We start from the raw sequence: 23739 nt of genomic DNA on the forward strand, positions 1-23739 counted from the left end.
ATCAGATGATTGCAACAGTCAGAAATTTTAGGCTGAAGGGGTGGCCCGTTAGCTCAGTTGGTTAGAGCGCGGCGCTCTTAACACCAAGGTTGCCAGTTCGATCCCCACATGGGCCACTGTGAGCTGCGCCCTCCACAACTAGATTGAACCAACTGCTTGACTTGGAGCTGATGGGTCCTGGAAAAACACACTTAAAACAAATAAAAGTGAAAAAAATTTTAGGCTGAAGTTTGTCTGCAAACAGCTTATATAACCTTGAACTTCAGGGGGTGGGGCGGGGGTGGGGGCGGGTGTGATTGAAAAGAGTGGGATAAGAAACTTTCCTGAGATCAGTTCTCAAATCCTTCCCTAGCTTCTGTGAGTATCCAAACCTGTGTTGAAATGGGACCAGGAAGATACAGATCATTCAATACTCCATGTTAAAAATCAAATAATAAGAGAGGCAGGGTTCCCTACAGAGAAAGCATTTATTGCTGCTCTTAATTTAATATTTCTCTGCAGGGAGGGCTTGATATCTGGATATATATTGTAGGAGATCTAGATTCAGTGCCAAGAGAACATTTACTGAAACTTCTAGCATAAGCACTCTCCTTGCAGATAATTAAAATAGTAGATAATACTTACATAGGGCTCACTACGCGCCAAGCCCTGTCCTAGGCCTCTTTGTACATATTAATTAGCTCATTTAATTTTCGCAAGAACCCTACGAAGTAGTGTGGAATAACAAGAAATATACATATCGGTCTCTGCCCCCAGTTCCTGGCACAGAGTTCCTAAAACCCTGATAATTTCCTAAGTGATAAGAGCACTAGGAGCATCTTTCGTTCTGAGGTGACTCTGGGGGGCTCCTGGATGAGGGCTGGTCACCAAGCCATGATTACAAGCCTGGAATTTTCAACTCCCCCCAACCTCTAACTTCTCTAGAGAAGAGAGAGGGGCTGGAGATGGACTTAAGAATTGATCATGCCTATCTATGTGAGGAAGCCTCCCTAAGTCTCACATTTGGGGTTCAGAGAGCTTTGAGGTTGGAAAACATATCCATGTACTGGGAAGCCAGTGCACCCCCACTCCACGGGGACAGACGTTTCTATGCTCAGGACCCTTCCAGAGCTCGCCCTATGTATCTCTTCATCTGGCTGTTCATCCGTACCCTCTATCATGTCCTTTGATAAACTAGTAAAGGTAAATAAGTGTTTACGTGAGTTTTGGGAGCTGTTTTAGCAAACAATCAAATCCAAGGGGCAAAAAGTCATAGGAACCTCCTACTCGTTGCCAGGTTGAACAGAAGTTGTGGGTAACCTGGGGATCTAGTACTTTTGATTGGCATCTGAAGTGGGGGGAATGTCATTGGACTGAGCCCTTTATCTGTGAGATCTGACTCTATCTCCAGGTGGGTAGTGTCAGAATGGAGTTAAGTTATAGGACATCCAGCGGGTGTCACAGAATTGCTTGGCATGGAAAAAAAAACAAACCATCCATTTGGTGACTTTAAGCATCAGAAGTGAGAATGTGTATTAGTGTAAGAGTAAAGGAAAAACACAGGAGGAAAAGCAGTTTTTCAAACACAGATCAGTGTTATTATTTTCATTTTACTGATGAATAAACTGAGGCCTAAACAAATTAAATAACTTGCCCAACATCACACAGCTATTAAACTGCACAGTGGAGCTTCAAACCCAGGCAGTCGATTTTGGGCTCTAGGCACATGAGAAAATGCGTGTAATGAGGACTCAGACCTTACCTCCCACTCTCCACCTGCATAGCAACCCTGGTATCATTTAAAACCCTCCAATTCCACATGGACATTGAACCTAAAGAGAATGTTCAGTAGAGAAAAGCCCCCAAGACTATCCCTCTCATCCTCCTTTCTTTCTTTCTTTCCTTCTTTCCTTCCTTCCTTCCTTCCTTCCTTCCTTCCATCCTTTCTCTCTTGTTTTGATTATGAAATATTTAAAATATGTAGTCATATTGAGACCACTGTGTGTGCCTCTTGGATTTAACAGTTGGAATCCTTTTGTCATACTTATTCATATCTCTTCTGTGGTTTTTCCAGTAGCTATGTCTTCAGTCCTTGAAAGAGTTGCTTGGGGGCATGCGATCAAAGCCCACAGCTCCCACTAAAAATCAGTTACGCACATCCACGTTCATTGCACTATTCCCAATAGCCAAGAGGTGAAAGCAACCCATGTGGCCATTCACAGATGAATGGATAAACATGTGCATGTGTACAATGGAATAGCATTCAGCCTTCAAAAGGAAGGGAATTTTGACACGTGCTACAACACTGGTGAACCTTGAAGATACTATGCTGCGTGAAATAAGCCAGTCAAAAGGACAAATATTGTGTGATTCCATTTATATGAGATCCCTAGAGTAGTCAGATTCATAGAGACAGAAAGTAGATGGTGGTTGCCAGGGGTTGTGGGGGAGAAGTAAACGGACGTTATTGTTTAATGAGTACAGGGTTTTAGTTTTGCAGTATGAAAAGTCCTAGAGATGAAGGGTGGTGATGGTTGCACAACAATGTGAATGTACTTAATGCCACTGAATTATACACTTAAAAACGGTTAAGACAGTAAATTTTATGTTATATGCATTTTGCCACAATTTAAAAACCAATCAGATGAGCAAGCAAGCTGAAAAGTAGAGAGGGTTACTACAAAAACCAATTTTGATGTATTTCTTCGTTTATTTTAATTCATATTTCTTGTTATTATTTATTCTCATATTTGTGTTATTTATTTTTTTTAAAAAATTGTCATTATAGGTAATATCATCATAATCCCACAGGCATCCATAAAGCTCACACATTTGAAGTTTTCTGTGTTTTTTTGTTTGTTTAACATTTTGCTCAGTTAAACTATAATACTTTGCATTCTGTTCCCAAAAGTAGTTTTCCATATATTAATTTACAACTTTTATTTATGCTTTATAATCTTAATAGCATTTTTTAGGACATTTCATTGAGCTAAAAGTGTGCCATGTTTTGTTCATCCGTTTATTTTTGAAAAACTATTTTTATTGTTTTGTTTGCTTTTGTTATTCTAAATCATGACTATCATCATTGCATATGTGTTTTAATTAATTTTTAAAAAATGAATGAATTTCATAATGCAAAGATTACTTATTCTTGACCTTATATAAACAGAATTGAGTTGGCCATGTGGCTCTGTTTAGGGCATATCATTAGTCTGTATATGGCTATTTAGACTTTTTAAATTTTATTTCTGTCTTCTCTTATGATACCAAGTCCCACTTTTTCTTCCTCTTCTCATTTTTTAAACATACGCACTTCCAACTGATCTTCCATTTTTAAAATTTATATGTATGTGTATGCCTTTCAAATGCATAATGTTTTGAAAAACTTAAATAGCATTGTGCTTTAAATCTCATTTTGTTCCTTACTTTTTCATTCAACATTGTATTTTTGAGATCTAGCCATGTGGCTAAACACAAAGTTAGTTAATTCCTCCTAACAGTTCTGTTTTATTTATCGTTCACATTTGGATGGACAAATGTAGCTCCCAGCTACTGGAAACAGCACTTTGCCCTGCTCACCATTTCACATCTTCCTTTGTACTTGTGAGGTGTTTTTTTTTTTTTTAATTTTATTTTTTTTAATTTATTGGGGTGACAATTGTTAGTAAAATTACATAGATTTCAGGTGTGCAATTCTGTATCACATCATCCATAAATCACACTGTGTGTTCACCACCCAGAGTCAGCTTCCCTTCCATCACCATATATTGGATCCCCCTCACCCTCATCCCCCACCTCCCAACCCCCTTACCCTCTGGTTTGTGAGGTGTTTTTGTGGAGGGTACTTGCACACAGACCTGAAATGCTGTGTCCTAGTGCATTTGTGTACTCGTTTTCAAGAATACTGCCAGAATGTTCTTCAGTGGCTGTGCACGCAGGTGGTCCCAGCAACCATGTATCAATCTCTTATTTTCCAGCATCCTCACCAGAGCTTAGTTTCTGGTGTTTCTATTTATTGACAACCTAAGGAGTGTAAACTAGTGAATGGTTGTGTTTTAATTTATTTTTCTCTTGTAATTAAACAGGCAGGACATCACTTCAGTTAGTTTTTATGGGAATTTTCTCTTCATATCCTTTAGTCTTTTTCTTTTTTTAATTGGGTTTTCTATCTTTTTCTTGCCGACTCACAGGAATTTCTCATATATTCCAGAAGTGCTGAATCTGGTTTAATTCCTTTCTATTCCTATTATCGTGTTTCCCTGAAAATAAGACCTAGCTGGACCATCAGCCGTAATGCGTCGTTTAGAGCAAAAATTAATATAAGACCCGGTCTTATTTTAATGTAAGACCAGGTTTTATATAATATAAGACTCAGTCTTACATAACATAAGTCCAGGTATAATATAATATAATACTGGGTCTTATATTAATTCTTGCTCCAAAAGACTCATTAGAGCTGATGGTCCAGCTAGGTCTTATTTTCGGGGAAACACGATAGAAAGGAGCTAATTAGACCACAATCAGTCTGTGCCTAGATATGTCATCACAGAGGTTAGCTATGGTTCCCTGAACTCCAATTTGTTTTGACAACTCTAGTTGGACCCTTCATAACTCTCAAGACTTGGTCTGTCTCAATAGTCACAATTCAAAGGTTCTAACAACCCCTGAGAAGGGAAAAACTTTTCTCACTAGCTCCAGCAAAAGTCTAGGGCCAATATCTCATTGGTTTATGCTGTGCATAAACTTCTGGAATCCAGATTTTCTGGACACAGCCAACCAATGACGTGGGTCTAAGGATTTCCTTCTTGTGGATGCTCTTATTGCTATTGTTACTCTCTTTCTCTCTCTCTTTCTTCTTGCAATTTTAACTCTAAATATGCTCCTCTTCCCGGAAGCTGAATATTTGAAAATTCAAATTATACTAAAAACTATAGGTCGGGGATGCGATAGGTGTAACTTTCCTGATACAAAAGATTCATCTGCATAAAATGTACTCTTCGTGTATTATAATTTCATGTCAAAATTTTAGATTTTTCTGAACATATTTAATCAAAATGATATACCTGTTAATTTTTTTTCCTACTCCAATGAGATTTTAAACCATGAAGATTACTTTCCCCATGGAAGCAGGGGTGACCCTTTTGTTAAAACAAAGTCGTCAAGTGTAATTGATGTTCTACTAGATTTCAGCCTGCGGTGGCAGAGGGAGAAATAAGAATATGAGGCCTATTTTTGCCTCAACAGTTGATTCTTGCTCCCTATGCTTTTGTTTTTGTCAGTTGAAATATATATTGTTCGCTTGCTTGCTTATAATTATAAACTGTTCATTGTATGAAGTCAAGCAAACAGAATGAGGTTTAAAAATTGCCTCTGAAGGTTATGAAAAATCCAATATAACATCAAAGTCTTTTCTTCTCATTTAAATGAAAAGTAAGAATTGCTTTTTACAACCCTGAAAATGTGATTAGTGTCAGTGAAGTGATACGTTTATTATATGAGGCATAATTTCTGGTACCATTTATGATGACAGACCAATAATTAATTACTTTAGTTTCCACCAACCTCTTTCTAGCTGTGATTCAATAAAATTGGTTTTGGATTCTAAGTCACTCAGCTTTTGGTGGTGAGGTAATATTCTAATGCAAGGAAGGAAAAAATTCTTTTTCTTTCTACCCTCTTGGGTTCCCCAGCTGGGGCCCTGTAAAATTAGACTGGCAAAGGAGGGATTACCAAGAGAAAAACAAACAGTTTATTAGCATGTATATTTCACATACATATGGGAGTACCCAGGATATGAGCACAGCAGCCCTCCCTTATCCACCGGTTCACTCTCCAAGGTTTCAGTTACCCACAGTCAACTGCAGTTCAAAAATATTATTATAAATGGAAAATACCAGAAATAAACAATTCATGTTTTAAATTGTGCACTATTCTGAGTAGTGTGATGAAATCTTGTGCAGTCCTGCTCTGTCTTGCTGGGGATGTGACTTACACCTTGCCCAGTGTGTCCATGCTGTATATGCCACCCACCCGTTAGTCACTTAGCCATCTTGGTTATCAGCTGGCCTGTCGCAGCATGGCAGTGCTTGTGTTCAAGTAACCCTTATTTAACTTAATAATGGCCCCCCGAATGCAAGAGTGGTGACGCTGGCTATTTGGATATGCCAAAGAGGAGCCGTGAAGTTCTTCCTTTAAGTGAAAAGGTGAAAGAAAGTTCTTGAGTTAATGTGGGGGAAAAAATGCCGAGGCTGTGAAGAGCTACAGTAAAAACACATCTTCTATACGAGAAATTGTGAGGAAGATAAAAATCAAGAGCTCGTCAGCAGTGGAATTCCTGAACCAAGCTACACTTTCTGTCTTTTCAAGCCTTTGTTATATGAGGACAAATTGCTTCCCGAAAGGTTCTACCACTCCATACTTCCACAAGTGGCGCAGGAGAAAGCCTGCTTCATTACGTCCTTGCCAAAGCTGAGTACCATCCTCCGAAAGAAACATCTTTGTCAGTCTCATAGGAGGAAAAAAAAAACTCATTTACATTTACATTACTTTGATAATAAAAAAGCTACACTTTTTCATGTATGTGCTGGCCATTTGTATTTCTTTTTTAGAAATATCCTAAGTTCTTTGTCTACTTTTAAATTAAATTTCAGCTAGATATGGTATAATATTATAAAGTTTGAATTGAGTGTGTCAGGGGGAAGGAGATTTTTTCTTCTAGTAATTAGGATTTAAATGGAAATCCTAGGTTTATAGAAAATCTTCTTTTGGAAGAATCATCATTGAAAAGTAAGTAAATAGCACATTTTTATTTAATTTTCTTTTGAGCGAGGAAACTTCAATTCCAACGCGGCTTTGTCTGATGTAACAGACAAACCAGAAAGATTGAAAAACAGCATCGAGTATAATTAACTGAGAGTTTTCTTAATTCCTTGGAGGGAGTTAAATCACTGATAATTTAGTCCTTTTAAAAAAATGGGCTATTCTCTGAATCAGGGTGATTGTTGATGGTCATAGTTTGGTTCAATCTATGAGAAAATGTCACCATATGGCTGACATAAGCTCTTGGATCTCCTTCACAATGGTGACAAGAGGAAATGACATAATAAAAATGAGAGTTCAAAAAAATGCTAGTGATTATTGCTAGTTCCTGCATGTTTGTCTCACTGTCATCCAGATTATCCTGATTAAGTTTTCAAGCTGGGCATGGTATTTTAAAAATACCCATTTTTATTTTAGAGTCAGGTTCATGATAGGCAGCTTATTGTTCCAGTTGTTTTCATAAACAGAGTGTGTTTGTGCTTTATCTGTAGAAATCTGAGCACTTCTGCCCTTTACGACCTCAACAGCTGGCAAGCCTTGGCCCACCTTGTCAGCATGTGCGTGGCAATCACCAGGACAGGAAGCTCACCAAAACACATGGGTTGCAGTTGGCTGTTCTTTCCAGAATCCTATGCAGTGTGGTTGACAATAAAATGCCCTGACCTGTTTGTGGCAGCCTTAGGCAGCAGAGCACCACTCCCAACAAAAGTTGATTTTTCTAGTGAACGTGTACTTAATAATGAAAACAGTTTCTGTAAGCGAGTACATTACCTGAACAAGTGGACCGGTCACACACAGGGCCAACCCAACCTGCTGGGACTAGGCCCATCCCCCACACGATACGTTCCACGAGAATCCTGACAGGGCTGTTATCCATTCTTGTAGACCAATGATTAGTGAGAGCTTCTTAACAGGAGAAATAGTAAGATAAGTCTCAGCTGCTGATCCTATAGTGAAAGAATCCACGATTTAGTTATTTCCAAAGGAGTATAGGAAAACTATTTTTTGAGGAGCAAAATTTCTTATTACAAAATAGCCTTCAATTCAAACCATTTATAATTAATGCCCTTAAGGTTTTTCCACGTGGATACATACTCTTACTGGGCAATCTGGGCCCATGCATACATGTTCCTGTCAAAATGAGTAAGGTGGAAAACTTCTACTCGATTAAGTTTTCCTTGCCAAATAAAACAGGACAACCAAAAAAAAAAAAAAAAAAAAAACCCCAAACAAACAAAAAAACAAAACCTCAGAGATACATTCTGAGTAAAGAAGATTGCTTTAATATTTGAACTATTCAAAGGTGAATAAGTATTCAGTTACCATTCTAGTTCAGGTTTCTGTAACTCTGATGTAATCTTATCTGGTCCAGTGACTGAAATCTGAGACATTAAGGCATTTCTCTTCCTGCCTCTTTTAAAGAGTTAAGCCTGTCCCAGTTGATTAATTCTAGTGATGATAAAATTTACCAGCAGGGGGTGCTATCTCCTTAAATTTCCTTTCCTTTAAAGGTCATCCCAAAGGCTTTGTGTCTCCCAAAGCAAAGGCATTTTAAGTTCACCAAATAATTGAAGTCTCTGGGCAAGGCACTGTCCAGATTGGGTATTATCCTAATGAGATGGGAGCGCTAGCTTCCATGCCCGCCTGCTCTGTTTTTTCTTTTCTTTTTTTTTTTTTTTTGCGGCAAAGAAGGTCTACCCCAGGCCGCTGGCTTTCAAATGTCCACCTTTGGCCACAAGAGGACAGGAGAAGATAATGCAAATGGGTTAATAGACATCCAACACTTTTCATGGAAAACCATTGCAACATATGCTATCCACTAATAGAAAATCAAGACATCTTGTTCCTTAAATCAAAACAATTTGCTTTTTATTATGTTTATAGATTATAAATGCTGTTTAAGGAAGATGGTCTTCAACCTTGAACTCATCAATCATAATTTACCTTCAAACTGCAGAGTCAAGGCAAGGCATATTTGCTTTATATGTTCTTATATTCAGTTAACTTATTAGCAAAGAAGTTTTTCAAGGCTTTTCTGCCTCTTTCATGTTCCTGTTTCTGTGCTTCGAGTATATCAGTCCACGATACGGACCTCCTGGGACACCTGGCCGGTTTGCTCCAGGCTCGTCCAGGCAGCCGTCCCCACGAGAGCTGAGACTTGCTGAAGACACCGCCTGCTGCAGTCTTGAGCCTTGCTCGATGTGACAGCTCACTCTAGGGACACAGCTGCCATGGCCCCATTGGCTTCCCTGCCACTAAGATTCACAACCCTGCAGACTCAGCAGATCCTCCTGACCCAGCTGGTGAGGCTGTGACCCCAGCTCCAAAACCAGAACAACAGGATCGACCAGAACATGCTTCCAGAGCCCAAACTCCCAAGTTAGAACCATTTGCTCTCCAAGCCCTGCGCCCCCCCTCCATGGGAACTGGTATCTGACTCAAGCTTGGCTTACTCTTCAAAACCCTCTGTTAAAAGAACAATGGACTAGGGTTCCGAAGAGCCAGCCTCCAGCCCTGGCCATACTTGTGTGGCTTAAACAAGGCACAGCGTCAGGCCTCACTCATGCTGAAGACTTTTCCATGTCTGAATCTCTCTAGGATTCCAAATGAAACCATCTTAGCTTTTCTCCTCGTTTACTGTTTTCCTCCAATGCCATTTCTGCTTTCTCCTTTTACTTCTTTCTATTCTGCCAGCCCTTCCTCTATTATGGTTATCATAAAATATTCAAGAGAACTTTGACATACTAAAACAGTAACCCTCAGCCCTAGAGAGAGGTTAGACTGTAGGCTACTTATAAAAATAGAGAGCTCTGTAGCCCCCTGTCACCACAGACTTGCTGGAATACCTACCAGTATTTGTACACACCCTTCTGGTGAATGGCCAGGGTTGAGAACTACTGAAGGGAGTGAATAGCTTCAAGAGGAGTGTAGTCCTTTGAAAAGAAAGGCTTAAATATGAAGTAAATATAATATTTAATACAAATATTACAAAAGAAAGGTTACTCCATTAAGGAAAGAAAAACTGGTAACAGGGAGAATTAAACCTTCTCTCCCTACTGGTAAAATCTAGCAGAGATATATATTTTTTCTTTGATAGTTTTTCTCTTTGATGTTTTTCTTCTTTTTCTTTCCTCTTCTCCTAGATGGAGAAGAGAGGCGGAATAAATATCAGGTTGAAGAAGACTGGGCTGGAAAGAGCTGGGGAGACGCAATTAAAATGGATTGCAGGCATCACAACAAACCCAATGACACCCCATCTTGGCCACTGGCAACCAGGGTGGCAGCACAGGGGAGATTTTCAGCAGCACAGCCCTGTTCTCAGGGCTCTGGGGGAGTATTGACAAGTCACAGGAGCTCTCAGAAACTCTTACCCCTTCCATTTTTCCAAAATCCTTTGCCTTAAAATCTGCCCTTTCCTAAATTTCCTTCCTTTCAAAATGATCCCTTCCTTCTGCTACTTCCCAAAGAAAATTTTACTCATTGGGACCTAATTACTGCTAAGACATAAGAACTTTGATTTGACAGTTGGTAATTAGTTACCATTGCCATCTAAGAGACATTATGGATACTGGTATACACAAATGTCCCCAAGTGTTAGTATCTTACTAGAGGTGGATAAATTAGAGAGGTATGGCTCTAGAGATGGTGAGACGAAAATAGATTTTAGAAAGATATAGGGGGTAAATATCAGTGATAAATTGGATATAAGGTATGAGGGATAGGTAGATGTCAAGAATAACTCCTGGGTTTCTGGCTTATATAACTGGAATGAATTTGTCCAAATTTTAGAGTGTGTAATTTAATGATACTTAATCAGCCTTTACTATTCCTAAGCACCATAGGGGTTACAGAAAGGAGTAAGACTATGACTCAAGTTAGTAGCCTAAAAAGGGACATTTGGAAGACTGTAATAAGTGTTCCCCTATCACGTATATATTCTAGAAATTAGGCGGTTAATAGAACATGCCAATTTTAGGTAATCACAAAGTAAAGTAGGTAGAGACAGAGTTAAGTTTTAGGATATATGCAAGACACTTGCATTTGTAATCAAATTCTGACCTTAGATGAGTAAATGTTCCAAGCAAAATCACAGACCAGATACAAACGCCTAAAGCAAACTTGACCAAAGGGATGGAGTATTACAAAAGTTTGTTTTTACTTAGATGTATGGAATTGCTAATGTCCCTTCTTGTGCTTTTGGGAGGGCTAAATTTAATTCTAATTATACCCCGCAAGTAAGATTCTGTCCAATTTCGACTTTATCCGGGGGAGTTTGGGGGTGTCACGGACACTTTCTTACAAAGGGCTAAGGTTGCCGCTTTTGGTGCATCTCAAGGTGTGTGACAAAGACACTTGTGTGTCCACTGACACCCAGCTGCTTATACACACCTTCAGCTGAATCCGAGTGAAATCAATTTCTGTGTGAGTTAATAGACTTCAGGGTCTTGCCTCTGCACAAGAAGAGCCACTTTTTAGCAAAGCTGCGGGCACACAGCCTTGCCATTGTCCACTTTACTCCCCTTCCACATTGAATGATACAGAGTTCCTTAAACTGCTGATGCCAAACTGAAAGGCGAGGCTTTTTCTCAGCCAAAGCTTCTGCTGTTACAGCTATTGTTATAGTGAGTCTGATAACCAGACATTTAATTCCTCAGTGTTGTCATCTGTAAAATGAAGGAATGTCATCTAATGTCACCACCAGTGATTCTGGGATTCTGCCTGTGCTTTCCCTCTACTATTGCTCAGCTGCTCTATCTCTAGAATATACAGCCTTACGTTATTTAAAAACACTTAAATTATTATCTAACAATTTATGTTGAAATGTGCTTTCGTAGAATCACAGAATAGTTAGAATGTCAGAGTGTTATGAATACTAGGCATAAAATCAATTTATTGGCTTAGTATAACCCAGAATTGATCAAAATAGTCACATGGAATGTGTTTCAACATACAGATTCCTGGGTTTCTTCATAGACCCACTGAATCAGAATCTCCAGCGAAACCAGACTAAGAAGCTACATTCTCCCTCTGGTTAAATACACAAAATATTCATTGTATAAGACTATAACTTCTTAGTGTATAAAGCTTGAAATTTTCAGTAGTGCTTATCTCTAAACTGCATCATCAGTTCTGCCTCTGGGTTTGTTCACAGGTCACTTCCTGGTCTGAAATCTTCTCTCCCTTCATGTTAACAAAATCCTATCCATCAGTCAAAACCTTAGTCAAGTCCTATATCTTGACTAAATAACAGTTCATAATTATGTGCCAGGTACTGTGGAAGGCACCACTTCAAGCAATCGTCATGAAAACCCTTTGTGTAGCTGAGGACATGGAGGCTTAGAGAAATGAGACATCACTCTGCAAATAAGTGACAGACATGGGGTCTAAACACACTGCCTCATAGGGAGCTGGGGAGGGGACATTTATCTGCCACCCTCTATATAGACTACTTTCTTTGATCACTGCACAGCACAGCTCCCAAGTGTCTCGCTTGTCTTTTAATTCCCCCAAATATACAGTCTGAACCCCACAAACAAGCCCTTATTTGTAGGTCTTGATATTCTTTCCCATGTGTCTCCTATCTGTTCAACTAGACTTCAAATCCACCAGAGTCAAGACCCATTTTCTATAGGCTCACACAGTACGCTCCACTAATATTTGTCATTTTGATTAGACATGTAGAACACACGTGAATCAAAAAATGTGCAAGATCATCTTATGTTTATAGAACCATATCAAGCAACAAGAGAAACTAAGTTCAGCTTCAATCTTTGTTCTAGAAATACAAAGATTAAATCCTACATGAATTTAAGGGTAGGGAGGAAATGGAGTGGTGGCAATCTCAACTGAAAGAGAACCATTTCTCAAAGACTATGCTTAAGTTCTTGGGCAACTTGGCTCACCGTACTTAATGGGATTGTTCTGACCCAGGAAATATGAAGATTTTGGTCTTATAAAATCTTTTTTTTGACTCAAATCAATTCCAGATGAGCAGAGCAATACAAGTACCCTTACAGAACTTACCCTGAAATGGCACACCTCTAATCTTTTAACACAGAATTGATTAGATGGATTTGTTGAGGCAGTCACAATTTTGAGTTAGGCCATTTTATAAAATGGATGAAGTAAAGTGTGTTTTCCTTTATCCTAGGGGAAAAATTTTTTTTTCCACTTATTGTTATTTACTTATTTACTGACGAGTAATGCTGGCTTCAACATTAGGAACTAAGGTTAAATCTAGACAAACATTTGTAGATGACTTCTGATTGGAAGTGGCTTCTATTAGAGGGCATTTAAGTTCTCCTAAATGGAAATTAAAGATATTTGCCAGAGTAAATGTGTGCAGTGTAATATTGGGAGATTTCTGCTAATGGTAAAATTTGATCATCTTAATGGTCCTCTTTTGTCTTCTTCCATATTTTAGTAGTTTTTTTCTAATTTATCTCAGTATACACAAAGATTCTATGGGAAAAATTGTAATGTATATTACCAGTGTTTTTCCCCAAGCACCTCGAGTGCTTAAAATCTTTCGGGAAACTTTTTGTTCACATTGCCCTTTTGAGTATTTCCTACGTAAGTTGGGAAAGCTAGAATACTAAACTAGATATATTTTTTAAAAATAATATTAACAACTAGTGAGTTTCTTTGAATTTTTATGACTTAAATTGACAAAAATATCTTTTCTCCCAATAATAAAAATGGATTGTGAATTAATGTGGGATTGGAATACCATTAATTTAATTGTAAAGAGGTACAATTTTTAGCTGTAAAATTAAAATTTTAACAATTTTTACTGCCCACTGGTGGCAATAAACCTGTAGAAACGACAATAGCTTAGATTTCTTAAATTCTTACAGAACTTTGGTTTGGGGTTTAGAGGTAATATAAAGTTGTGGATTTATTCAAAGATGTTACTTCAAATATAATTTAGGAAATATTTTTGTCTCTCAAGCATGGAATGAATATACCTAGTTAGATGACATTAATTTTTCAAAATGTTGTTCAGAAGTTGTGTTGAATTTCCTGAAAGCACCATCACTATAATCTTGAGTTTTCATTTTGTTGACACTGTCTGTTGTCAAATGCTCCCTTTTCCGGGCCACACAATAGGAACGTAAACTTAAGGATGGCTCCAGCTCTTATGTGCTTCTGATTAAAGACTAGCAATTGTGCTAATTCTTTGAGCACCTATTGTATACAGGACATGGCTCATGCTAAAGGCTCCAAAATATTTTTGGAATGATGAGATTACAGAACATTATCGGAGGAGCTCTCAATTTAATTCTACATGCATTCAATTTGGTATATGAGACATTTAGAAATGATCTATGAATCGGTTGGCCCAGCGTATGTACTTGAGCAGTCACCCTAGCAGGACACACACTCATTCTCAAGATATTGTCTTTGTTCAAAACTTTCCTTTCCTTTAGATCTTATTTGGAATTTCCCTACAGTCAGTGTGAGCACAAGGGAACAACACTCTCTGCTTTGCATTTCAAGTCAAGGTGGAATTCTACACCTTGTATACTCACCTTATTCGCCTGACTTGGAGCTAAGCGCCTTTTCATTGTTTTAAACATCATCCAAAGGACAACTTTTATCACTATTTAGTGTAGTCAAAACAACAATATCTCTAACGGCAATTCAACACAGTAGTTTCCAAAAAGACTTCGTGTGTGGCTAAGCACATGTGTGGGGTGAAGGGTTCATCTCCCAAAGGACTTCTTTGAAAGAGACTCCTCCCACTTGGCATGTTTGTTTTGAGGACAGACTCATTATTTTATACTCATACCTCATGTATTTAATTTAATTTTATATCATTTCTCAATTGAGACACATTTCTGTGCATAACTTTGGGAGTGCTGTTTGATTTTTAAAAGCATCACACTGTACCAACAGTCTATGCTCTGCAATGTGAAACATGGACTTTAGCTTCTAGCTATCTTTAAGTCAAGTTCTCTAAGGAGGTTCCAATTCTATAAGTAGGGAATAGTCATTGTAGAGGTCCTTGTGTAACATGAACTCAGAAAAGTGAGCCTTTGGTAGGTGTCTGAATGATAATTTAATACATCAAAATTAAGCTTGACAAGCTGGAGACATATCATAGAATGTAATTACAGCAAGGGCTCTTAGAGATCATCTCCTTACAACTCTGACATTTAGATTTTAAAAAATGATGCCTAAGAGCTTACATGACTTTCCTAAGGCCACAAAATAATTTTCAGTCCCCCAAACACCCAATGCCTCAACTCTTCAGCAGAATACCATTCTGCCATGTAACTGCCCCAATACTGTTACAGTATAACTGCCCCAATACTGAAGAATCAAAAAAGGAATTCTGTTCTTCATTGAGAAGGTTTTCCTTGATTTCTCAGACTAGGTGAGATGCACCTATTTTTGGGACACCTGTGTTCCTCTTGGTAACTCGCAACACATTTGTAACAGACTGTGCATGCCAAGCTTCCTTGGTACGTTCTGGGCTCCATGAGGACAGAGACCCCATCTGTCTTAGATCTCCCTTGGACCCCACTCTCCAGTATCCATATGGTGAGCACTTCTGGTCAAGCTACAGCTGTGCCATTCATAGCAACTTATGCACAGAAAAGAAATCAATGGATCATGTAACAAGTTTAGAAATTGAAGTGGTCGGTTTCATCCTAGCTGTGTTCCTAGACTCAAATTTTGTCTTTTGGATCATTTTTCCTTTTGTTGCTTTTATTCCTAGGCATATTCTCCCTTTGTAGGGGCCAAGATGGCTCTGGTTGCTCCAGGCTTACGTGATCCTCAGTACCACACGTTTTAGAGAAAGATGATGTCAGCAAACATCCCAACTAGGGTTTTCATTGGTCTGCTTGAGTCACGGCTCATCCTTGAGTCTATCAGCATGGCTGGAGTGTGGCACTCTGACTGCCTTAGCTGGGGTCAGGAGACCTTTCAGAAACTAGGAGCAGAGGTCAGTTCTACCTGACACTCATGGATTGAGAATAGGCTGAGTGATTTCCAAAGGGAGAAAAGGAATTCCTGTACCATAGCATGGATGCTGGGCAAGCAGAAACATTGAAAACAATAGGAATATTAATAACTAATTTTTATGAGTGCTTTACGTGGATTTACTAGTTTAAGATGTCCACTAAAATGCTTCTAACATTGGTGTTGAGGGAATAAATGAATAAAAACAAAATTTCATGCCTAGGGTTTCTGTTTCATGCCTGTGACATATTAGTAATATTACGACTATTACTACCATTATCATTATTGTTATTATTGACTGCTAGGAGCATTGCAAACTAAATTTCTCTACAGTTACGTGTTATTAAAGATATTTTATTGCCATTTATTAAAAAGCAATTTGAAAAGCTAACATCCCTGTAATTGTTTCTCAGGCCTTATGTATTTACAGAACTTTGTACATGTCTTTGTGTCTTGCAATTTGCATCTCATTTCTGGCTTTTATTTTTCCAATTTTAGCCCAGTTACCTGCTGTTTCCTCGTGTTCTCTTGGGTAAGCTAGCCACGTTTCTTTTTGTAATTTTAATTTGTGTTTGGGTGTTTGCATAGTCAACTCAGCTTCTTCCTACTTCTTCTCTATTTATTTCATATAAGATAGCTTCCTACCCACATGCTGACCCTTGGGGTTTTTCTTTTTTCTTTCTTCTTTCTTTCTTTTCTTTTTTTTTTTTGAGGAAACATTAAGCTTTATAAAATGACTTTTCTGTTTCAAGTCTGGTCCAAAGAAATTTTTCTATTTTACTAAGCCTATTAATCTTGGCTTCCATTTTGTTATTAATTTTCCTATTTTCATTTCCCTCATATAGTTGTTAAATATTCTAAATTCCACACTAAGAATGTGCTGTTTTTCCACTAAGTTTTAACCTTCTCTGAGAAAATTTAGCTATTTAAAAGTTCTTAAATTGAGTGGGCTCTTGAATTCCCCGAGACTATACAAACTTCTGTGTGAGTGTGCATAGACACATTTTCCTGGGGAAAAGGTGATGTTCATCTCAGCGTTCAAGTCTATGACGATGAACATTTTAGAGCTGTGGTCTTCTCACCACAATACTGTTGATGGTTAGTGAACTGATCTTTGGCTCCTTCCCATAGTGTCAGGACTATAGCTTTTCTTCATGATGATTGTGCCTTGACTTTTGGCTCAATTCTGTGTGTATCCTGGGAAGGACATCAGTGGAAGGGAGCTCAGATGGTCAATAAACTTATTTTCTGTCCTGGGTCAATAGCCTCCAAAGGGCCAACTTCTCAGCATGACACACACAGTCCTTGAAGACTTCTTTGCTACTTTGAAACACCCTTTCAAGATATAACCCTTCCCTTCCCCCATGCTGTATCTGCAAAGGTAGCACCTACTCTTTTTTCCATGCTTCCCTTATTTGAAAAATTAGTGACACATTATATATGCTGTCTTCCCCTTTGCTCATGGAGAACGCTAGGTCTCCCTTTAATTCTTAAGACTTCAATACATGGGTATTGAACATGGATGTACAAAAGCTCCAAATGGCAGCATTCTTTCTTCTTCATGTCCTCAATTTCTTTCAAATAAATGGTGTCACCATGCTTTGGTTATGCTCTATCCCTCAGTAAGCATTTGCCGGCTCCCCTGCCTGCTTGCCGGGCTGCTTGTACTCAGATCCCTCTTCCTCCTTCACAGTTCTCCTATACTGCTGGGCATGTTTTGCCCTGGCTGTAGCTTCGGTATTGGGATCCTTTCCCAAGGCTAGAGCCAGGAGGAAGAATGCCCACAAAGTCTCCGTGCCATATGGGTAAAACAAAGCTAAGTTTCCAACACAACAAACTCCTTGTAAACACTGAGTTCCTAGAATTAGAGGTGAGATGGAGGTCGTGTTACCATCCCAAGGGTTCTGATGCAGACAAAGAAGGGGCTATAGGTTTAGGAGCAGGATATCATGGACTAGCAGCATTGAGCTGTATGGCTGGATTAAAATGTTAAGTGGCAAGAAGGAAAATGCCTGTGATTCTTCCCTATAATCTAAGCTTTCCTTTGCTTCATTGTCGAAGAGTTCGTTATCTGCTAATATACACTCTCTCCCTGTGTGTATAGGGATATAAGTAGGAATGGGATTAATATATGCATATTGTTGGCAAGTATGATTGAAAGGGGATCAAATATAATTTAGTCTTTATTAAATGTTATGAAAACATATGCTTAAGAAAATGAGTCCCCTGCAATCCCAATCCTTTAGGGATAACCACTATCAACAGCATGGAATCTATTCTTCTACATTCTTTCTATGCATATGTTAAAATAAATGTAATGTGCCTAGACCCACGCAAATATATTTCAATCAGAAATGTGACTATCCATAACTCTGTTCTGTAACTTGTGTATTCATTTACTGAGTATCTTAAGTACCATCATTTTAAAAATAAGTCTTGAAAACAGAATATATGAATATTGCCTGAAAATTTTACTGAAGAGCACTAGTTCTGATTAGATCTCTAAAGAAACATCATGAAGATACTAATGACTCAATCTGGAACCACTTATTAGAATCAATGATTTCATTTTTTTATGAAGTAAAATGCCAGTACAGGATTAGACAGCATCTGGACTTGATGATTGCAGCAATTGCCAGCTAAAAACTGATGGAACATGACGTCACTTTTGAACAGTGCATCTGTGTCACTGTTCCAAGGGGGTTCCTTTTTTACATTATTTCCAGTTCTTTAACAGGGTTCCAACTAGAGCAGAAATTAATATTAGATTAAGCATAGAATTTCTAACCAGTTCCACTATATATGTTTAATACTTTGCTCTCTTTGCCATTGAAGTTGATTCTTCAAAACTAGTTGTGATTATTAAAATATTCACATTCTTTGATATTAATTTAACAGGTTATTAAACTGGGGACACCAAGGTCAAAGGCAGAGGCCACATGGGCAGTAGAAATGAAAGAACTGAAATATCTGTTTCTGCCAGCCAAGCTCTCATTTTGCTAAAATATTTATTATTTTTAAATAATTACAGACTCACAAAAAATTGCAAAAATCTGACAAAGAGGGCCTGTGTACCCATCAGCCAGCTTTGTTCAATGGTTACTAACATCTTATATAACTACAGCACATTATCAAAACCAGAAAATTGATATTAGGACAATACAACTAAGTAGACTACAAATGTTACTTGCATTTCACCAGCTTTTGAATGCACTCATTTTGTGTGTGTGTGTATGTGCAGTTCTACGATATTTTATTCCACATATGGATTTGTGTAACCACCACAACAATCAAGATACACAATGGCCCTGTCACCACTAGGGAACGCCCCAGTGCTGTCTCTTTCTAGTCACACATTTTCATCCTTCTCTAAACCCTGGTAACCCTGATCTATTCTCCATTTGTATAATTTTGTCATCTCTATAATTTTGTCTTTACGCCATCCCTCACTACCTTGCCATCAATATTTTTGGGGGCGGATCTCTGAAACATGCATTGGTCTTGCTCAGTCATCCCCCTTTTGAGGCCTAAAGTTCTTTGAGGCTATCATCCATCAAGGACCCAGATCATGAGTAGCTGATACTGCGACAAATAAAGCAAGAGCTATATAATCGAATGCCAACAACAACCTGACTCAACTTGCTTCACCAATGTATTTTGGGGGCTGATGCAGTCGAGTACCACTGGGTGCCTTAAACAGCAGAAAGCTGCACAAATGTACCGTCTTACAGTTCTGAAGGCTGGAATTCTGGGATCAAGGTGTTGTTCCCGCTGAAGTATCTAGGGAAAGCTCTGTCCCATGCTTCTTGCCTACCTTCTGGAAGTTCCTTGGCTTAGGGCACCAAAATTCCAGTCTTCACGGGGTGGTCTATCTGTGTGATTGTCGTTACATCATCTTCCTTCTGGTTGTGTCTCTGGGTCCAATTTCCCCGTTTTATAAGGATACCAGCCGTACTGGATGAGGGTCCACTCGAATGACCTCAGTTTTACTTGATTACCTCTGTAAAGACCCAATCTCCAAATAAGATCACATCTGAGGTACTGAGGGGTAGGACTCCAATATAACATATTTTTTTGGTGGGACACAGTTCAACCTATAACAGCCAACATTCAGAAAATATGCTTAGGATATTCTAGCAAACAGAGCCCAAGGAAAATAAAGGTAGAAATAATAGCAGGAAAGAAAAGTGAGGGACTATGGTAGAGAATATATTTTAATTTATTAAATGAATAACCTGCAGGATTTGACCTGAGAGGACATGCCCCAGATGGGACTGGTGGCTGATATAGCAGGCCTGACTTGGACCCCTAAGCGTCACTACTTAGTGGTGACTCTGTGTTAACTCCAGGAAGCCAGTGCTCTATAGCTCAGATCTCTGGCCCAGTTACAGCCACAGCCCCCTTCCCTTGGTTTAACTGAATGCCAGTAAGGGGACGCAGAGCAGACTTTACATATGCCAAGGGAGAGCAGAGAGAGATAAATCCAGAAGCTTATAGATAAAGGTTTAAGGCAGCATGTTCTTTAGAGTACCTCTCAGATCCCACCCAACAACTCCTCTCATAACAGAAACAAAAACTTAGGTAAAGCCCTAAGTGGGATACAGACAGGGGATCTTTCTTACTTGGACATGATCATGGAAGCAGCCTGAGGTCTAGGTGACAGCTTCCAGGTGACCTGTTCTGCACATTATCTCAGGATGTCATTAAGGACTAAATGTTGTGTCTCTCCTCCCCCAAATTCATATGTGGAAGCTCTACATCCCAATGTGGCTGAATTTTGAGATGGGGTCCCTAAGGAAGTAATTAAGGTTAAATAAGGTCATAAAATGGAGGCCTGATCTGATGGGATTAATGTCCTTATTCAAAGAGACACTGCTCTATCTCCCTGTCTCTCTCCTACCAAGTGCACACACAGAGGAAAGACCATGGAAGGACCAACCAAGAAGAGGACCATCTGCGAGGTGGGAAGACAGATTTCACCAGAAAATGAATCTGCTGGTTCCTTGATCTTGGATTTTTGGCCTCCAGAATTGGGAGAAATAGTTGTTTAAGACACTTGAACTATGGAATTTGGTTATGTAGCCCAAGCAGACTAATACAGATGTAAAAATCTTTAGTTCCAAAAGATTGGCACAATTTTTCAGGTGCTCAGCTCTCAGCCTCTCTCCATGTGGAGGGGCCATCTTGACATCCCTCACTCGGAAACCGCTGCCTACATCGTGATGCCTGCATGGGGAAATCCAGGCAAGATCCCCTTCCTGCAGCTCATGTGGGATAAGTTCTTGTTTCTGTAATTAGAGAGTCACCTCTCTCCCAATTAACTCTGGAAATGCCCTCACCCTTCCAATGAGTGGCGCCTCCTCCAAAGCGGTCCAAGCAAATGAGTCTTTAACGCTACAGTAAACATAATCTCTAGACAGCAAAGTTTGAATTCGTAAAACAAAAATGGAAGGTCTGGTTTTCAAATAGGATGACTCAGCCTTTTGTTCATGTGTTTAGACTAATTTGTTCTAAGTTAGAATAATTGCTGAACTATAGGCTACTAGGCTATAGACGAGTAAATGGAAATATGCTACATCTTTTCAGGACGTTGTTTAGAAGCAATAGGCAATGAAGGCTGAAAGAGTTTTAAAATGTTTTATTCTCCAAACTCGTTTTGAATCTGGGAGATTGCATTGGCATTTTCTTTGCTTTCTAGTTGTTCTCTGTCCTTGCATGTTTTCCTTACACTAGATTTAAAATAAAGCAAAATATTAAATAACACCAAATCTAAGCTACAGAATTGTTTTTTAAAAATCACATTTCTCAAAGGCATTAATGGGAGGTGGTAAATAAAACTTATTGATAATATGGTTTGTAATTTATTAAGTACTCATTTTGACGCAGGCACTGTTCTAAGCATTTCTATGAATATGCTTATTTCATATAATCAGGGAATCTTAAAAACAGAAGACGGTAAGTAGAAATTTACGCATTCTAAGGTTTTGCAGAAAAATGGATTTTGTGTGGCAAAGTAAGTAGCTGAAATTATCACAGATATAAAAGATAATCAGTGAAGAATAAAGACCTATTGAGCATTTGGAGAATAATGTATAATGAGTTGAACAACTCTGAGATGCAACCAACTTAAAAGAAAATGTGAATATAAAGATAACTAATTTTTAGCAATTTGGATGCACTAATCTCAAAATAAGAAAGTTTTGAAATGGAAAACTTGGGAACTTTGACACATCTAGAAGAAAAAATAACTCTTTTGGAAGATTAGGGAAATTAAGGGTTTGGAGGAATGTCAGAGATGAAGGGTCATGTCCCTGAGACGGGGTACGTCACTGAGACAAGCACCCCCGGCAGGCAGGTCACCTTGTTCACTCAGCCTGGTGAACTGCCAAAGAGAAGAAGTGCAAGGACAGCTGTCTGATACAACAGGGGATGAAAGCGTTTTACAACTCGCACTGACTTTTTAAAAACGTTTTATTTTGAATTAATTATGGACTCACAAGAAGCTTCAAAAAAATGTACAGAGAGGTCCCATGTTCCCTTGTCCAGTTTTCCCCAATATTAGGATCCGATATACGGTGGTACATTATCACAACCAGGAAATTGGCATTGGCAGAATACAATGAAATAGACAACAGACCTTACTTGGATTTAATTAGTTTGACATGCACTATTTTTTTTTCCATTTTTTTTGGCAGGGGGCTGGAATCAAAGGGATGGCATTTACAAGTTGAAAATATACAAGTTCCAAAGTCATAAAGGGCAATGTCCCTAACCTTTTCCCTTCCCCTATGTCTCCTCCCTCCTTCTCTCCCTTACTCCTTCTCTCTTTTTCCCTGGCTTCCATCCTTTCACAATGAAAACCAGTTTAGTACCAGTTACTGTACTATGTGCTGGAAAGACTGGTGAAGGCAGACAGTGGTGGCTGGTCCCTCTTCCACGGCCGACCCTCCCACATCCTCATTCAGAGGCTTCCTAGACCTTCTGATGCGTCTCCCAGGCTCCTGTCTCCCACTACCCACCCATTCCTATATACAGCTCCAGATTAATCTTCCTTAGCTCACTGTTCCCCTTGCTAAAAGTACATCTAGAAAACTCTTCTTCACCAACAGAATCAACTAGTACAATATGTGTTCGGTCTGCCATGATAGAATGTCCCATCTTTCTAATGTTCATAATTTAGGTTCTAGCCAAAGTCTACGATGTGCTGTTCTGGGATCCCTCTGCAGGTTTTCACCTCCTTCTACCTTAGCCCTCTGGAATGCCTCCTCCTCCATGAAGTCTCTCCTGACTGCTCCAGCAGATGAAACTTCTTTCTTTAAACCACCCCACTCCTGACTATTTAATTTGCAGTCTTATTGTGTTTATTTTCTCCACCTGGTTTGGTGTCATTTGGGTACATTTCTGCAACAGATCATACCCTCCTCCTCTAGGACAGAGACTCTGCATCACTCTCTTCCAGTTTTTTTTTTAATGTTTGGAGAAGAAACATGGATTTGGGGTCTATATCTTCACAAACCCTCTTTCCCCAGCTTCTGCCCCTTATTATCTACATGAGCTATAGCAGGATACCCTATGAGGCGGAACGTTACTACTGTGTTTTCCCGAAAATAAGACGGGGTCTTATAATAATTTTTGCTCCAAAAGATGCATTAGGGCTTATGTTCAGGGAATGTCATCCTGAAAAATCATGCTAGGGCTTATTTTCTGGTTAGGTCTTATTTTCGGGGAAACACGGTAGCTCCACGTCTCTTGGGGCTTATGTGCCTACATCATGGGACACTCAATGATATAATGTGCATGTTGCCTCACACAGGGTCTGGCACAGGAAATATCTGTGCAAGTAAATCTTCCAGCATGGGTAGGAAATTATCTTTCTAAGACAGAGAAAACAGATTTTATGAATGTGACTGTCTTCCAATGAATTAGAGGTACCCTGGTTAGTGATCACTTTGAAAAAACCCTAAAACCTGT

This window comes from Rhinolophus ferrumequinum, chromosome 8 (assembly GCF_004115265.2).
Source record: "Rhinolophus ferrumequinum isolate MPI-CBG mRhiFer1 chromosome 8, mRhiFer1_v1.p, whole genome shotgun sequence".
Taxonomy (NCBI): Eukaryota; Metazoa; Chordata; class Mammalia; order Chiroptera; family Rhinolophidae; genus Rhinolophus; species Rhinolophus ferrumequinum.